Below are 19,754 nucleotides of genomic sequence, written 5' to 3'. Positions count from 1 at the left end.
GGGCCTGCAGTCTTTCCTGTTTCTGAATATTGTTGGTGTGGTAAAGCTTTCTTTGAATATACTCTTAGTCTTTAGTCTTCACACTTATCAATTTTTGCCTGAAGTACAGTCAGAGTTGGTCAGATAACTCTTATTATGGATAAGTGACTCCCAAATTAAAGCCTCTTTATAGTTCTATTTCTCTAACTTATCTTTTGTTCCTTGCAACAACAAGAAAGAGATGATCAGTAGATAGGAGTGAGAAAACTAATCGTGATAAATTAATTGCATGACTAGTGGAACTGAAATGCCAGAACAAGAAGAAAGAAACAGAAGGAAAGGGCAATACATGAGTAAACAAAACACTAGAAACTAAGAGTTACTAAAGAAGTAGACAAAGCTCAAATTTTCTGCCTTTAGGGAGAAATGTGATAGCTCCATGCCATAAGTATGCATGTAAATTGTAGGCTGCTCAAGTATTACAGTGATATAAAATTGTAAACCGAAGGAAATACTTGGTATGTAGCCTCAGTTTTTATGCTGCTCAGAAATGCTCCTGAATCTAATTTGACTTTTTTTCTCTCCTCATTTTGAAAGCATCTTTTTTCTAATGTAGGCTGTTCTTTGACACATGGAAAAACTCTAGTCTAAGTGTCTAGGCATAATTCAGTTTTCCTTGGCTTACGCTTATCTTAACAATATCACAGTTGACAGTTTTCCTTTCTGTGATTTATACCTGTGTTTTAGGCTTTTTATTACACCATGGTGTGGGGTGGTGACAGAGACAGGCTAAATGAGTTTCCCACAACTTCCATATCTGGAAACCTATTCTATTTTTTCACTTTTTTTTTTGTGGTTGTCGTTGTTGTTGCTAAGGCCCAGATTTCATCTCTTTTTTGCAGAGAGCAGAATGAACATCCCCAACATCAGCACTATATTTCCTTCTCTCCCACCTTATCATCTCTTCTCCCATCTTTCATCACGCTCTTAATGATAGCATAAAAGAGAACTGAATATTTATTTTACAGTGCTAAATTTAATTATTCTATTTTCCATTTTGTATGGGCACGTGTAAATACCTCACAGGTAAACTACTTAAGTCAAATTGTATTTTTAAACAAATAATAATGATTTTTTAAATTATGTGAGACTAGAAAGCCTCTACATGCTGTATTTGAATAGACTACCATGGTTAAGGAGAACATGTAGGTGGGGTGCTGGAACACTGAAGTCCTAACCTTGCATAAGCATTTGCTATAGATGTGTGAGGCAGCCTGGTCTGCTTTCAGGTTTATAGAAGACTTGGTAGACAAGTTTGTGGGTTTTCTCATGAAACTGCTGTGATATTCTGGGATCTTCACTGAAGCAGGTCACGCCCCTTCATTTTTTTATATGCTCAATTCAGCTTTAATTTCACAAAGTTCTTATTGACTTTTCCTCTTTCCTGTGTGCAGCCTTCTTTCCATCTGAACGTCATTTTTTATCATTGCCTTTTTCTTCAGGTAGCAGGTAGAGCTTTTGTTGGATGTATATCTGCTTTTGAAAAACTTCCTTGTGTGGAATTAGCAAGGGATTAAACTATGTACTAAGAATGCATCCTTGGGAAAAAGCAAAACTGCTGGAATTTTAGCCCATTCTTGTTCTTAGGTGTGAAACCTAAAGATCATTTCAGCTAGGGCTTCATTATCTAGTACTTACAGTGATCCAAGGAGTACCCCACAATCTCACTCTAGTTTTCCATTTGTACCATACCTGGATTCCAGGGTAGAGGAGAGGAAAGTTAACATCCATTCTGGTAAAGGCTAACCCTGCCCAGAGGAGATTGACCTTAGCTCAATCACACAGTGATTGAACTTTGCTCTTCTCTGAGACACCAAAACTGAGGGATCAGAAGCAAAGGGGAATTTGTTTGGCAAACTAGGCATATCCTGTGTTTACACTATTCTCTAGAAAATCATATTTAAGCAGTATGACACATCCACTGTTTAAGTAGATGAGGTTATATAAGTTTACACCATGTTAAAATACAGTAGAGTGTACCAGATCACTCCACTGAGAATGAGCTGTGATTACATCGTGCTGTGCACAGTAAGTTCATTTCTTGTGTTTTATATCGCATGGGATTTTCTCTTTGTGGGTAAAGTTGGTGTAAATCTATTCATTCTAGTACTTAATCTGGTCAGAGCCAATATATTTTGTATACAGCCTGTGTTAGAGCTTAATTCTTGCAATTATTTAGAGTAGTATAACTCATTGCAGGCAGTGTGTGAAAGTCATGTAATTAATCTAGTTACAGCTCTCAGTGCAGTCTATACAAATCACACATCACAACATTTTAATTACATTGTCAGTCTGCACTGCACAGTTTGTGAAAATCTCAAGGTTATTTAACTCTTAGTAAATGACAGTAAAAATTTGTGCCTTTTATGTCTGGACACAAGAAATTCAGTCTTGCCTAATGTACTAGGAAATGTACTGATGTTTTTTCACATGGGCAAGTTAAATAGGACATTATAATTAGAAAGCAATGCTCCCAAACTGTGAATACAAATTTTATAGCCTCAAGGACCAAAGGTCCACACATCTAAATAATTTTGGAAATATATGATGGTAAAGTGATTGTTGCTGACAAAAGCTTTTTGCTTCTTTACGGTGGAGACTAAAATCTGGAAACCAAATTTGAATGTCATGATCTAATCCATATGGTGGAACTGTGAAGTGCACATAATTCTCATAAGGATTTATAGAAGATTTTGGAATACCATTTTGTGTGCAGCAATGATAAATATGCAAGGATAACAGATCACAACATGTAAGAGGTTTTTTAGTCTTAGGGTTGCTTGCAAAATCAGAGTGTGATTCTTATCACTCACAGGTCAGTGCTTCAGTAGTGGCAGTCTTATGGGAGTGAATTCTATGTGCTGTGAAATAAGCACTTGCATTTCTAGCTTTCCTCTCCATCCAACAAAACAATTACTGCAGTTTTGATTGCTTTTTACTTCATTTCTAAATGTGAAAGCTTTTCTAAGGGAGAGTAAGTCTTCCTCATTGCACATCTGTGTTTAGTGACTACTGCAAAAAGATGAGCTTCTGTGCTGTTTTTGCATGATACGGGCTCACTTGCAAGGCTAGTTTATGATAGTATATACTGAGGAGTCCTTGACCTGGGTTTAAGTATGTGCTTTGAGATCTCACACTATGCAGTATGTGCAGAACCATCCCTGCCATGACTTCCCCAAATATTGTAGGTATCAGTATACAGCCTTCATCCAGCATCTGAGTGCTTTCATGTCCTAAGACTTTGTATATTTCTGAAAAGAAGAAGACATGAAATTTCAGCAAAATGAAGACTTTGTAAACATTTGGTAAAAAGTACTATAAACATGAACCCTTACCTTTGATTAAAATTGCAGTGGAAAATCTGTGAATAGTTCTTGTTTGACTATTCCATTTTTTCTGAAACTACCTCTGAATCTTCACCATAAGCCAGACAAAAACATGGAGGTTCATTCTAGATCTTACTTAGTACTTGCAAGGAAAAAGAAAGAGCTATTTGAATGGGCTAAGGTGATTACAGCTCTTCTGACATGTCTCTGGCTCCAATTTCATGGAAAAAAATACTGCTGTGCAATGCAGTTGAATCTATCCCTGAGAGCTTCAAGTGGTACCTGCCATATGTCTGGATAAGCAAGAAGGGATTATAGCAACTGAGGCAACTGGGAGACCCATGGGATGGAAGAAAGCGAAGTATATAGGTAATTATGAAATTTTAGCTCTCATAGGTTTTACAATTGCACATATATCATCATGTAAGGACCTTTCTTCAAAGTGAATGGTGGCTATATGAGCACAGCTGTGGTCATTCTCTTTGGTAGGTTTTTATCACATAGTCTGAAGGCACCAAGATAACAATGTTCCCTTGCAAAAAAAAACAACCAAACAAAAAAAGCCCAAACAAAAACACAAAACACAAACAAACAAAAACAAAAATCAACAAAAATCCATTTCTCAAAACAAAACTAGTACTATTTTGCAGCCTTTTTATGCACTGTTTGGGTTATTTATTTTCTATTTTAAACACACCTCTGTTCAAATTATGAAGAATGATTACTAAAGAAGAACTAAATTTAGGATATGCAAAACATCACAGTAAACTTGAACCTTTAATACTCATCTGCTATATAAGAGACATGAAAATATATTTAGATTTTTTTAAGTCATTCAACACTTATTACTATCACCATTCCCCACAATGTTCATTGAAAATACTGAGAGATTTATACTATTTGTACCAGAGATTCATATTTCTGTGAGTAAGGACACTAGTTCTGTCATAATTGCTTAGTGTTCTATTCATGTTTGAATCCTTTGTTTGTGTGACTTTTGGGATGGCCATATTCTTTTCTGAAGGATACTTTATTGGAACACACAATTGCCTTATATAGTGGAGCACTCCCTGAGCACACACATTCAATGGATACTGATTTTTATGAAATATTGCAATTTATATTACTGTATGGCTTGAACCTCAAAACATAGAGAAAAATAATGCTGTTTTGACACTGTATGAACACAACAAAACCATTTTTCCCCCCTCACACACATAAAGCTTACAAATATAAAAAGTAGGAGGTAGGATATCAACAGGAGTGAAAAGAGATAGTGAGAATGAACTGATCAGCAGGAGTGATCTCAGCATATCAAAATCTGTGTTAGCTTTTTCTCAGCTGTCACAGGAAAGTGGTCTACTAAGAGAAGATATAAAAAAAAGGTGGTGAGTCACTCCGTGAATTTTTATAGGGATTTTTTATTAAACCACAGGAACATTATGACAAAGTGGGCAGGGATTTGGAATAAGTGATTGGTAAGGCTAATGTCATGGGCTGATTTAAAAAAGAAGGACTCGGCATAGAGAATGAGGGGTGAGTAGGAAGCAGGAACACTCCGTGTCTGAAAGAGTCTTTGTCCCCGGAGTGGTATCACTGGCAAAGAGAGTCAACAGGTAGAGCTGCAGCATCCACACCTGCCACAGAGAGCTCTGCAGACATCTATATCCCATGTGGTACCAAGGGTGGGAGGCGTGCATGTAACCCTGTGACCAAGTGTGTGCATGTGTTTATGGATTAGTCATGGAGGGGCACTAATGGACATCTACAAAGTTTAAACAGTTTAAGACACTTTGGGAATGTCTTTTTATTTTGGTTTATCTGTTTTATCACTGATCCTGATTCTGTGTGTGTAGCTCACTGATTGCTGGTTAATTATATGAGTAATAAATCAGTAAATCCCATCAATCCTGATTCGTTTTAAACCATGTGCATTGAGGAGTTTTTCCCTGTGCCAAATGTTAGCCAAGAATAGTTCCCTGTGGGGGAAGCAAAGATTGAAAACTGAACAGAAGTGAGTGGGTCTTCTCTAGTTCAATAGGTGGTGGCTTGAAAGAGCATGCCTGGCAAACCTTAAAAGGAAAATTTGGAGAAGGGTTAAAGATGGAGGAGGGGATGGTAAAAGAGTCAGAGAGATACTTGCACTTTGGGGACAGAAAGGAACATCAATTTGGAAAGCAAAGGAATTCAGGGAATGCAATGGAACTACAGAGGTAGGTGGATGGTTTGTAAAACAAAAGTAGATCAATAGATTGTCCCTGTGAATTAATAGTGGGGGAGAATACGGGATGAGAGGGAAGGGAAAAGCAAGCTACAAAGAAACCAAGAATTTGTTGAGTTTTGGGGTTTTGATTTGGTTTGGTTTGAGTTTTTTTCCTGTTTTATTTCTGCAACTGACTAGTGGGATCCAATTCAGAGAAAGATACAGTTACAGGATATTTGGGAACAGTTCAGAGTGGAGTTGATGAAAAAATTTAGTTATAATGTAGTGTAATGTGTACTTATTTGGAAGATAGGATGAAAAAAAGGAGAAAGTGCATTTGAAATCCAGAATAGGATAATTTTTGAAGACATAACGTTACTTTATTCAAAAAAGTTTCTTTAAATAAAAATATTTATTAAAATATATTATTTAAAAGATTACTGAGGCTGCTGTCCAATTTTCCTGACATTTTTTTTCTCTGAATATATATGTATATATATAATATATTTTCCAGATGTTGAAAAGAAAAGCAGGAAGTCTAGGAAGCAACTGATTTTTCTGAATCCTGCCTCTGACAATTTAGTTGTTCAATAAGAACAGAGATTGAAGAATTTACAAAGATAACAGTTGTGGTTTATATAGTCAATTTAATTTTTGAACAGTGACACTGTGGAAAGCTAAATTAATGACTTTAGTGGGTCTTGAAGAGCCATGTGTCAAGAATGCACTGTATTCTGGGTGTCCTCAAAACTGCCTTCTGCTGTGTTTGCCAAATCCGGCCTTGCTTGTCAAATCTCCCTATCAAAAGCCTTAGAACTCTTGAAATCTCTGCACTTTTTACAAATATATTTACAAGTACTTTTCATGATCCATTCTAATTTTCCATTCTATACATGACTGCTTATTGAAAATTTTGTCCACATTACCAGATTTTACTATATAAACCAGTGTAAATTAAAAAGGGAAATGATTGAGTGGGAGAAGGAAAGAAGAAAATAAACATAGAAGTTTTTCCCCAGTGAGAAATAAGAAAGTTCTGTTCATCAATTTGCAGAGTTTTGCTGTGAAAAATAAGAAAATTTGCAACAATAAACAATAAAGCAAAAAGGTTGTTGCTTTGAGTTCTATGGTTCAAATGACAGAATAAGGGTATAGACTGAAAAAAATTCATATAAATTGAAACTTCAGAAAGTATCTCTGTGAGACCAAAATGAAAGTATCTTGCTCAGTGTTATTAGCAATCAAGAAACACTGAAAAAGAAAATAGTTTAATTAGCTATTTTTAGAACAAGCAATATGAAAAATCACAATTGACGAGTACTCTGACTAGTAATGGGATACACTGTAGTGGTAGCAGTGACTATCTTAGTGTATATTTGAAGAAAACACATAAATATTCAGTTCTAAGGAAAATACTCAGGCATTTCTTTTTTATAACTTCAAAGATATTTTCACTATTGTGGCTATAAGAATCCATCAAATATTGAGGATTTTATTGCCTAGTGTCAGTAAAAGCACATCCCTGTTGTCTTGCTACCTCTCTGGATGGAGTCCTAGGAAAACACTGCCACATGCACTTTATCCATTCATACAAAATGTATTTTTGTAGGAAAAAAATTGTATATTAATGACAGAAACAGAGGAAATTGGAAAAAATTTCTTAAAATTGGTTCCAAATATGACTCCTGCTTTGCATTACAGTGATGAGCATATGTTAAGAAATATAAATGCTTTACAGGGTGGATATCAAAGTAAATAAGACATTTTAACTTTCTATGTTTTAGTGTTAAAATGCTAGATGCTAGAAGATGCTTCTAAAAGAAAAATAGAACAAAGCAGACACAAAATCACCATGGTGAAGACCCAGGCTGTTAAGCTAATTCTACAATTGTACAGACAACTATTTTGAAAACAAAACAAAGCCAAAACTTGGTTTATTGCTACATATTGTCCTTTTCAACTTTTCCAGGAACAATGTTTATAGTTCATTGTTTTCTTCAGAACTCTATCTTGTCTAGTGTTGGAAATTCTCCTCTTGAGGCATTACATGGAACATTACTGTGATGTCAGGGAGTCAGTAATAAAAAGGATGAATTAAGTGTTTGACAATAGGGATTTAGGGATTTTTGTAACACTGGAAAGAAGGCAAGATTGAAAGTGCACTTTTATCAATCAGTATGTGTGGTGTATCTGATGGACTTGACTGGCTTGAGGAAGTGTTATGGTGAAAGAAGCAAAGTTCATTTCACTCTTAGCCCTTAGTCAACTAATAAGCTTTATGAACCATTAGGTCTACTGGTAGTTAAAGTCAGTGCTCTCACCAGGAACAGGATTTCCTGAGGCTCTGTATCAGAGACAAATAGAACTCACATTCAAACTATTTGGTCATGTCTTTGTCATGATTATAGAAAAGATACACCCGAACCTGCATTTGCCTCTCAAATTATGTGAAAACACCCTTGTGTCCTTCTATACTGACATTCTTCACTGAATTATACACCTTCTTGCAGTACATACACCTTATCAATATAATACTTGGGATTTAAAAAAAAAAAATCCAAAGTACCATGAGGTTGGCAGTTGACATCATATACTCAAGACTACCATACAACTTCATAAATCTCCTCAGATTCACACATTGTAAATGTTGAGATGTGGGACTGGTAAATTTTATGACTGTGCATTTTCAGCTCATGAATTCGTAACTAGACATTTGTAACTTGCAAATCTTATTTAAAAACTGTGACCTTAATGTGTAAAGACTTCATATACTGCAATGATAGTAGAAAAACTTAGCTGATTACCGTGGAGTCTAGCCTATTGCATTTATCTCTAAAAATCTTAGGGCAGAGGAGAACATTCTATTGTGGAAGTTTTAGTGCAGTTAATTTTTTGTCTGGAGCTTGTATGTAATAAGAATTTAGATTAAAAGTAATTTTAAGGCAGAGATTTCTCTTGAATTTAAGCTTAGATGTAAGCATCAGTATGCTTAGGTGTAGATATAAGTAAACATCATAAACAGTATTGATTATATTAATATTTATGATGATTACTAGGTAACTATTGCTAAACCATACAATATAAATTCCTGTGTTCTGCTGTCTAAAAGTTAGGGATATGTTAATATTCTGTTAAGTTATTTATATAAGGTTTATGAAGTACTCTGTGTTTAATTAAAACTCAAATCAATAATAATTATGTGGTTTTTTGGTTACAGTTTTACATATTTATGAAGAACATTTCATATTTCAATTCAGGTGAGACTAAGTATGGCACAGTATCTAGAAACAGGATATTTTGGAAAGATTTATGAGACAGTATAAAAAGTAAAGAACTAAGATAAGCATCAATGTGTAAAGAACTTCCTATTCAACATTTTTGCCAAACAAGTAAAAAAAAAAAAAATTCTGAATCAATGAGCTACCTCAAAGAAGTTTATGAACATAGAGAGCAATTTCATGTACAGACAGATGTGCTTATAAGAATGAAGTCACAGGTTCAAAATTTTATTCATGTCTTTGTCAAAGGGTTTAATTTGTTCTTGCAAAAATTTTCCTTTGCTGCCCCAATTTGCACAAAGTCCAGGCTCTTTCTGAGTTTAGCCAACAGTGGACTGGAGACTCTTTAGCCCCTGGATCTGGGCCATCTGTGAATACCTGCATATTCAGCTCACACTGAATATGATTTCTTTTAGCTTGACAGAATTTCAGATTCATAATATTAATAAGACAAATGTATTAAGTGGAAAAGTGCATATTCATTAAGCAACAAAATGGAAATTTGCCACAATTAAGACTTATGAGAGAAAAAATTACAAATGTTTAAGAAAAGTGTTAAAGTGTTTTGACTTTTATTTGTACACTCAATTACAGTTTGAAGATAACTGCTAGGGTTGTTGAGCAACATTTGAAATTCTTGGATATCTTTTTCTTTTCCTAGACAAAAGGGATACAAATACTAACTGTATGCCAAGGTGAATTTCAATGCGTTTTTAGAGAGGTTGCTTACTGATATAGATTTTCGTTGGCCAATATAATGCTTGCCATAAATTGAAGCAATTGTGCTGTACTGTGCTCCCCAGTAGAGTTCCTTCAGTCTCTCAGTAGAAATTGGTTTTAGACATGAAAATAATCTTTGACTGAAGTGAATTCTGCTGAGACAATTAAAAAAAGAAAGAGTTTGGGTCAAAAGTTCTGATTGTCTTTTCATAGAACACAATATTGCTTACTTTTGAATGAGTTAGTTTTAAAAAAAAATCATTCCATATTTATAGATATAGTTTCTAAAACTTTGTTGCCATCTAACTCACTTAAAAGAATGTCTGAGAAATAAGCCTCTTAAAAGAAAACATTTTCTCTAGGCTACCCTAAAGCATACTGAATAATTCATGGAAGCCATTGAAATAAACACAATAAAGAATGAAGCAGTTAAGCAAATACACTTCCTGAGCTCTGAGTTTGTATATTTAACTATTTGTTCTATGTGCAAGATTTTGTCTTGCAAATCTTGATACAGGGAAGTAATACTAGGGAAAAAATATACTTAGAGGATTTTTTTTTATATGTTATTTTAAAATACAGTAAACAATTGAAAACAGAGTCTTTGCAAGGTCAGTGAAAATTTTGTAAGACTATCCTGACTGGAACATTTTAAGCAAACCTTTGCATGATTTTGGTGGCCTTCCTCCTGGTGCTAGTTCTCAGGGACCTTTGTTATATGTGGTTTGTCCTTGCCAAGTTCTGCATGACTGGTTAGCTTAGACAGAGCCATGGCTGCAAAACGCAAGGAAAAAGTTATAGTCTGCTTCTGCTTTCTTGGTGATGGAGTAATGGCCCTTACCCAGTTGCCTTTTAGTAACCTAATTTAAGCAAATATACCTATGAAGGTTGGCTTGAACAGAAGGCAAAATGTTCTCTTTAACACTTTTTTGTGAAGCATGTATACTTGTAGTCCAAAATGAATGTCCATCCATCCATATCTCAGTTTTCCCAGAAGTTCTAAAGTTTGATAAGCAATTTTCAAGATGGAATAACTTGCAGTCAACTTTGAAACAAAATTGAATAAAGACTATTAACTCCTTTTGAGGAATAAATAAGTTTTGGATTAGTTTCTAGGATAGTTATTATTTGGTATAGTATTAGCTATGTACAATATGTTTCTTGCCTTGCTTGAGAAAAGATACGATTCCTAACAGCTGTAAAAATCTAAGATTCCTGGTAACAACCCTACATTTTCTGCAACAGGAAAAAATCTAAAACTGACAACAACAACAAAAAACACCAAACCCCAGCACCTACCCTATCACTCTCAGACAAAATCAGCTCTATGAACTCCCAAATTCTTTCTTAGTCTCTTTTTTCACCAATTTCATATCTAGGAAAATACCCCACAATAGTAAAAAACAAAAAGTCCACCAAAACCCCCAAACAGACAGACAACAACAACAAAACAAACAAACAAACAAAAACAAAACCAAAACCAAAACACAAAAAAACCCAAAAACAACAAAAAAAAAACCAACAAAAAACCACAAACCCAGAGTGTACTATTTTGTTTCCAAAGTAGAATATAGAAAATTGTTAGTTTTATTCAAAGGGAAAGCAAAATTCTCCTTGAAATTGTAATAATATTATCTTTTAAACCTGTTCCAAAATTAGTTTCAGTGCTAGAATAATTATCTCTGAAATTTTCAGTTCACTAAACTCACCTCAGTATCTGCTTTTGAAATTTTTATTATTATTAATATTATTATTACTATTTACTGGTGCAGTGATTTACTAGTGTTGAAGTATTAGGTAATTACTTGGATAAATGTGTAAATGCTTTCCATCTTGATTTGTGTTACGTGGCATGTTTAATAAAGCATTGTACTTGAGATGAGATGTTAATGAAGGGAAAAAAACCAATCTTTAACACTGAAATAAACCTAAGATTTAAACTAAATCATCTTCCAACTGAAGACATTGAAAAATATTTAGGATGGTGACACATGTAGGAATGCATTCATGTTTTGTAGTTTTTTCTCCAAATGCTGCAACTCATCTGTAATTTTTTCTCAATAGGCATCCATTAATTAAAAATAATAGAAGTACATCCTGCTGACATTCACTGTAAAAATAATAATACTAATTGCCCGAGTAATTTTTTTTTCTTCCAATATTCAGAACTCATAACTGAAGCAACAAGAAATTAGGCTTGTGGTACTGATGCACGTAACATCATTTTCAGAATCTTATATTCAAGAACATGTGCTAGTTTTACAAATTATCAGTTTTCCAGTGCAATATCTGTAGCTTATATACATACATATATATATATAATTATATAAGCCAGAGTTTTCTGATGTGAGTACAATCAGTCAGTGGAACTAGAGGTGAGCTCATAACTTCCTTGTCTCTCTCTTAGCCTGCTTTAAAATAAAATATTCAAAGATGGAAGTACCTGAGTGGGAATGGATGCACCAGAGCACAGTCCTCACCTCTCCACAGAGGCAGACATGGCAGGAGGCACACAGAGGCAGGAAATGGGTCAGTGTGTCAGTATGCAAACCATTCAGATTTGAACAACTAACAATGAATATGTAATTTCTCACCCAGCTGCTGTGAAAAAAAGGCTTGAAGACACCTATAACAGCAGTGAAGAACTTCACCTCCTCTTTATATCCCTGGAAATGTTTCCTCTCTTTCAATCTCTCATTTTTGCATACATGTAGTCTTTTTACAAGTGGTAAACACGGGCTAGGAATTAATCTAACACAAATGCTGCCCAAATCAGTCTTCAGTACTGGAGGCTTAATGCAAGATAATGGTCCTTGAAAGCATAGAGATTGGGAATGGTGACCAAAATAAAAGACAGAGCAAAGTGATTAGCTTTCCAGATGATGCAGAAATAATTTCCTAAGTGTCACTATGATTTCCAATGATGATAAAAATCTTCCACTGGCTGAAAACTTTTATTTGGAGTAGTAAAGCGAGATGGCCCATAAGAATATTTTAATGTACTGCTTCTGTATAATTTTTTCTTTCACTTCCATGGGGAAAATTTTTGACTTCATTATAAGAGTGCATAGTTTTATCACTTGTTGGCTGCATCATAGGCTGCCTTATAGGGAATATTGTTGGCAAATCAGAGTTTAGGAATGGTGAACAGCTTCCAGAGGACATTTAGCATAGCTTTGAGAGTTATTTCTTGATCTTCATGGTTAAAATGCTCACAAAATATCCCAACTCCCTCCAATTTTGTTTTTCTTCTTCCTGGAATTTTTCTTTTGCCTTCAGCAGACTTGGAAGAGACCATTTTATAATATTTGTGGTGTATGCTTTATCTCTACAAAGCCACTGCAGAGAAGCCTTTAAGTAACTTCAACCAGAAGTCCCCAGATTGCACTTTGATCTTTACTAAATACAGCTATTAAGCAATATCATTATTTTTTCTCTCCATTGATTTAATATGTGATCCTTATTTCCACTGACTAAAAGCACCAGAAACAGACAATACCATAGATAACATAGTAAGCTTCATTGTAATTTAGATTTCTAGGCTTGATTGTTTCTCTCTGATTAAATTCCTTCTCTTATAATAGTAGTACAAATCAAGGATTTGTTACAGATTTTATCTAAAGAAAAATAACATTAAAAAATGTAAGTTCAAAAAACATTAAAGACTGATTACTGATTGAGAATCTTGGAAAAGTAGTTGAATCTCTTACAGTACACAAGCTCTTACAGTAGACACAAGAGCATCAAAGAAAATTTTAGTTTGGAAACACTATGATGCTTTGACCAGAATGTGATATTTTCATATTTTCTGAGTGAATGTGGAATGTGGCTTCAGTGATTCTTCATTGATTCATGTGGTTTTTTCTAATGATGCCTGCTCCTGTTTTTGTGATTGCACTGCTTTTTTTTTCCTCTTTTCTTTCTTTTTATTTTCTTCATTTTACCTGACTTGATTTCTTTCTTTAAATGTTCTTTATTTAAATTCTTCAGGAAATGCAAAGAAATCACACTTTTGTTTTCAGACCGTAGTCATATTTTCCCCTCTTTTAGACCTGGAGGGAGGCTTGCTGGTGTATACTTTTTGAGTATGATTAACTCTCAACACAGTATTGGGATCAAAGCTTTGCTAAAAAAATTTTTTTTTTTTTTTTTTTTTTTTTTTTTTAATTCTGCTCTCATCTATTCAATTGATGAAAGCTCAAAATCAGCAACATTTTACATGGAACATTCCATCCAATGATCTTCTTGAATATTAATTTTCCAAACAACTCAAAATTCATATGCTATATGCATTATGCTACCAAGATGCTACTGGATTTATGTTCTTATTTCATAAAAACTTAGTAAAGAACACCCTAATGGAAAGAGATGCGAGACAGATTAGCAAAGCCTTGTGCAGTTGTAAGGAAGGAGAGAGTTATATAAAAAGGAGTTTGACTCTAGTACCTTCTGTAATCTATACCTAAAAGCTCTATTTCTGTGTGGGAATACAAGATAGCAAGGGATTTCTAGCACATTTGTAACAATTACAGAAAAAAAGCAGTTTACTTCCTAACTGTAAACCTAGTGCTGGCCACAACACCCATCAGAATAGGATGTACAAAGGAAAGTCTATATTAAAAAAATCATTAATGTCAAGACACGGATACATTAAAACACAGTAGGGTATATAACTCTCTTCCCAGAGTCTTGCAGCAAATCAGTGGTGAGAACAGGGCATTTTTTTTGTTTGTTTGTTTGTTTGTTTGTTTTTTAATGTAGAAGAACAGAAAATGCAAAGATAGCCACAGGTTTCCTCATTTTTTGATCTCTGTTCCTGAATCTTCTACTAAGTGTGTCTACCAGGCTTTCAAAAGCTATTGAAAATCATTATTTTCAAGCAAATCTAATAGTCAAGGGTGTCAATTAGTTTATTAAGACTGTAAAATATACTGCAACTCGCAGCCAGTATATGTTGTTAAAAGATGTAAAAGCCTGGGCAGTATTTTTGTTTCTTTTCTTGTTGTTTTATAGGCCTAGAAGTTGTGCAGCTGTGCTTACTCTATTAAGAACCATTTGACAGCATCAACAGGAAACGCTGCTAGTGCAATTGCATTGGTGTAATAATGCAGGTCACATCATTTACATAAGAAAGTCTTTCAGGTGAGTTAGTAAAAGGCATACTGATGACTCTTATGCTTACCTACTGGAAGTTCTGAACTTCAGTGTTTGATCTAACTTTATGTGTGCCTAAATAACTGATGATGAAATACTAAATCCCATGTTCAAGTAGCAACAGGTTGAGGACACTGCAAAGTTAGAAGTCACATTTGGAGCTACTACTACTTGCTTACTTTGTTGCTTAACACCAAAAAAAGGTGTGAGGTCCTCACTGTAGCTACAAAGTATAGCTGAAAGGAAAGTGTTAGCTTTATGTTGTCAAAAGAAATAATCATTACTGGGAGATTTCTGATAGGTAACCTTATTAGTTATAGAAAAATAAATATACAGATTCTAGAAAATGAGTTCCAAAGATGCAACAAAACACTGGACTTCTAATGTTGAGTAGTAGTATAAGGTAAATGAATTATTTGCAGTCATAGATGTCACCCAATATCACCCAAAGTCAATCTGATTTCACTTAAATTAAGGACGGAATCTACTTGACGGAAACTCACTGTAGAAAAGAGTTCAACTCAACCTCAGGAGAAAAAAGCAAACTGTGTTTGGGGTGTTTTTCCTTCCCTTTCCCCACTCAGCACTCTTTTAGGACAAACTTTCTCTTTGGAATTCAATCTGCATGCTATGTAACAGTATAAAAGAGAGGAACTTCTATGAAGCAGGTGTGAAAATTAATTCAGTCCCTCTGACTTCAAATGACCATCTGGTTCTTTATTAAGTGCAGGAAGAATTGTGCAAGAATCCTTTGTTAGATAATGGAGGAAGTCTAGCAAATATATTCACATGCAAATTCTATACACTCTTTTTACTTAAAAGAAAGAAAATAAATAATAATAAAATGAAATGCCAATAATCTGAAACTATTCTATTCCTATATCTAATTACCTATTTTCAACCTTTTTTTTTTTTTTACATGAGCATGTAGACAGGCTCATTCTGTTATTTTCATCAATAAAGTTTTGCTTTCTGACAGAAATAAAAGCTGTGTTTATCTGCTTGCTTCTTAATTATTCTTTATTATCAAAATACTTCACTTTTAATAACTTAGTCTCCTTTGTAATTAGATTATCTCTTGGATTACACTGGAGTTATCCTTTGGGGATTTATTTTTATTTGATTTCCTTGTATAATTAAAGATGTCTTTGTTTTATTACACAACTCTGGTCTTTACTGGAGGTAGCTGGTACCTGAGATGAGGGAGTAGTAAGAGTTGAGAAAGTTTTGGTCACATTTTTGTGATTCTAATCTGCAGTTCCAACACATTCATCTTATTAAGTGTTTGTTGTCACATCAAAATATATCTTCATGTATTTACTTTATAAAATAATATTACTGATGCTCTCTGTCTTACAGACATAAATGCAGCAAATAAGAAGTCATATTTTTAGACATGAGAAAATAAAGGCAATATTTTGTCTTTTGTAAATCAAACAAAGAACTGTTTTCCGCAAACATGTAAAAGTCACAGGTCATACCTGACAAATGAAAAAAAATTAATTAAAAGTACTGGATAAAACCAATATAAATTTACTGTGCTCTTTTGTGTAAAATTAAGATAAACTATTTCTGTATTGTTTGAGTAAAGGAAATTTCCAGACTACTTTCAACTCAGTGAAAGATACAGTGTTTGATTTTCATGGAATTCATTAGCAGCAGTAATCTAAAACTAGGATTTTAAATCTAAAGTTTTGATAAAGGACATAATGTTGTTATTTTTGTAATAATATTTTAGTTTCCTTCATTTTAAGACAAAGAATTACTTGAGTCCAGTATTCGCTTAAATTAGTACATTTGAATGAACAAATGGGGAAATAGGGAAACACTTTTATAAGGAAATGTTTAGTTGAAATAATGAGTACCATAATGAGATGGCCTTAAATTGCAGGGGATTCTGGTGTGTACATGTCCTTGCCTATTTATTTATTTGCTTATTTAAAGATAGCATCTGTTACCAGAAACAATATGCTGAGACAGTAATATAGTACATTATTTTTAGAGATATGTGCAAAGTGAAATAATTTTTTAATGAGGGAATTTTTTAAACCTCAGGTACTTATATATGTAATATATATATATAAATAATATGTATTCTCATTAAAGACTAGAGACATATCAATAGTATTACAATAATCTGCTGTGGCAATACAAGAAAAACTCAACGCAAAGAAAACCCTGAGCTGGATGAATTCAGTGTTTGTCATAAAATAAGGAGTGTAACCCCCAAAGCACCTGGGTGCTACATGAAACCCCAGAAAGCCAGGAGTATTTATTTTTCCTAGAAAGAAAGATTCAATTGGAAGTATTTTAGATATATTACTGAAAATTGCTGCCACAAAATCTAAGCATTGATTATGGAGACTACTAATCTTGTTTCACATGTTCACAGCTTTCATGGTCATGCAGGACATGGGCAGACCAAAACACATGTTGGTTTTTATTTACATTCACAGGGTCAAATGATTTCTGAGAGTATGAAACAAAATAAGTTTAGGCATTTTCTTATTAGACTAACAGAATATACTTAAGAAATCTACAAAACTTGCAAGTTTTCTTTTGATTTACGACGAAGTCAAAGATATGTACTCAAGATATGTGCCATCATCATTAACCCTGAAAACCACTGGTCATTTTATATAATTTCTTTTCCCATATATGCAACTCTAATGCTGATAGAGATTTGACAGGATGAGATGAAGTATCTGCCAAGAAAGACCTAGTTCTGAAAAAGTCTTACTTGACTGATTTATCTACACTGAATTGTTTTAACATTACAGTTCACAGGAAAAAAGAAAAAAAGCTGCAGTTCTAGCTTCATCTATCAATTCAGCTGAGTTCACTGTAGGGTTTGTTGTTGTTCTGTTTGGATTTTTACCAGAGTGGAAGACAACAGCTTTTTTCTATTCAAACATCATGTGTTGAGTTACTTGTGGCTCCTATTCCACAATTACACAAAAGTGTATGTAAAAACTAAATATAGAGGAAATGAGTAAAAGTGAAGGCCTGTTTTATTTAAAGTAGTTGAGATATTTTTAGCACTAATACTTCTCATGTTTACAGACTGTTTTGTTAATGCATATTTGATTTTTAGAGCAGTCTTAATTTCTCTCACTATATGTTATCTGTAACTTCTTCTATATAACTTGAGATATTTGTGGCTAGTCATATTAATCACTGCTATTCCAGAGGAAGTGTTAGGTTTTTTTAAAGTTTATGAAGAAAAAGAAGGTTTAGCTATGTTAAAATAGCTAGAAACTTTTTTCAATGTTACAAGGAAATAAAAATTATAAGAAAAAAAAATTTCTAATTTCTGAAGTGTTATTGTCTCTATTTTAGACATACTAGACATCAATTTAATTTTATTCCCATGTCCAAATTTACAACAAAAGCAAGAGTAAGTTTTTAGTTTGTTTTGGTTTAGTTTTCTGTGGTTTTTTTTTTTCTTACCTATGATAAAATGTGTGGAACACCTTAAACTCTTTGCAGTTTATTCTGCTGAACACAAAATAGGTTTATGTGCTTGACATTTGCAGCTCAGGGTGTTGAGGACAATACTAGCACCTCCGGCTCAGAAAATGTGACACTTAGATGTTGTTGCTCACTGGAGTAAAAATATCACCATTTTCTTCTCCTGGGCTTTTGCTCTTGCTTTACAGTATGCCATAGGCCTCTTCCAGAAACTGGTTTCTAGGTGACATCAACACCATCCATACTTATACACATAAGTAACATTTGAATCCTTAACAGCATTCTCTTAGGATAATTTGTGTATAATGATACAAAAGATTTAAAACAGTGCACTGAATGCTCGAACTTAGCATGAAGGGAGTGTAAAAAGTTAATATCTGATCTTTCTGCTGTAATGAACTCAGGTTGATTAAAGGATTGAATCAGGACTCAGGTAATCTCATTTCTGTCTGTATCATGAAGATTTGTGTCTGGAACATTTACAGAAATGGATTTTCGGGCTTTTGCTGGAGAAAGGAAGTGGGAGAAACTCCCACCTCAGCAACAACTGTGACTTACCTAGTTATTCTGTCAGAAGTGAGGTTACAGTATGAACATCTTTGTAAAATACAGGTTCAGGGTCTCAGTGGCGCAGCAGAGACATTTGGTTATCTTTTTGAAATTTTTAAAACTGATTCATTTATCCATTACTGTTTGCATCAAATATAGCATGTGCCCCAAAATCTGTGCCACTGCTGTTTTACCTGTGTTTCACACTGGCTGCAGACCTATGGGTTCTTATGGTAAATCTGTGCCCCATGTATAAAAGCCACCTGGTTTTCAGTTATGCTTTTCCTCTGCAAATCATGCCTTATTTCTATCAAGGAGATTTTACAGAAATCTTTCTACTTCACTCTTCTACAAAAAGCTTTTCTGAACTTCTCCCTTGATCAGGGCATTTGGGCCAGAAGACCTCCAGAGGTCCCTTCCAGCTTGTGCCATTCTGTGAGTTTGTAAAAGAACAGGAAAGACAGTGTTGCATACAAGAATTATTCTATTGCACCAATGAATATGCAATCACACAAATGACCTCAATCTGCACTAAATGAGTAGTCTGTGTAAATCCCAAAGGCGAATTCAAGTCTTTTGATCTGTAGTGATATTATTTGTTCCAGCCTAAAGCATTTGGCTTAGATAGAGCTTCCTAGAAAGCCAAGATGAATTGCAGCATTTCTCTAATTTTATTAATAACCTAAACATATTAAACCCAGTGGGACTGATGAAAGAATGTTAATTAAAGTTTGCACTTTTTGATGCATAGCATGCACTTCCTGTACACACTGAGGATCTGAAACAATGGACAGAGATTAATAATACTTATTTCTGAAAGAAGTAAGAACTTATTTCTGAATATTAATAACCAGAAAACCTGGTATTAGTGATGATAGGAAATTATATAGGAATGAGAATTATAATACCAACTTTTTCTGATTAAAAACCCTAATATGATAGTGTGATCACCCTGCTAAGATAGAGAGGGGCCTGGTGCAGGTGCAGCTTGCCAAGGTCTAATGAAAATTTCTC

The sequence above is a fragment of the Myiozetetes cayanensis genome, unplaced genomic scaffold (assembly GCF_022539395.1).
Source record: "Myiozetetes cayanensis isolate MyiCay16 unplaced genomic scaffold, myiCay2020 scf1, whole genome shotgun sequence".
NCBI lineage: Eukaryota > Metazoa > Chordata > Aves > Passeriformes > Tyrannidae > Myiozetetes > Myiozetetes cayanensis.
This window is presented reverse-complemented; position numbering follows the sequence as displayed.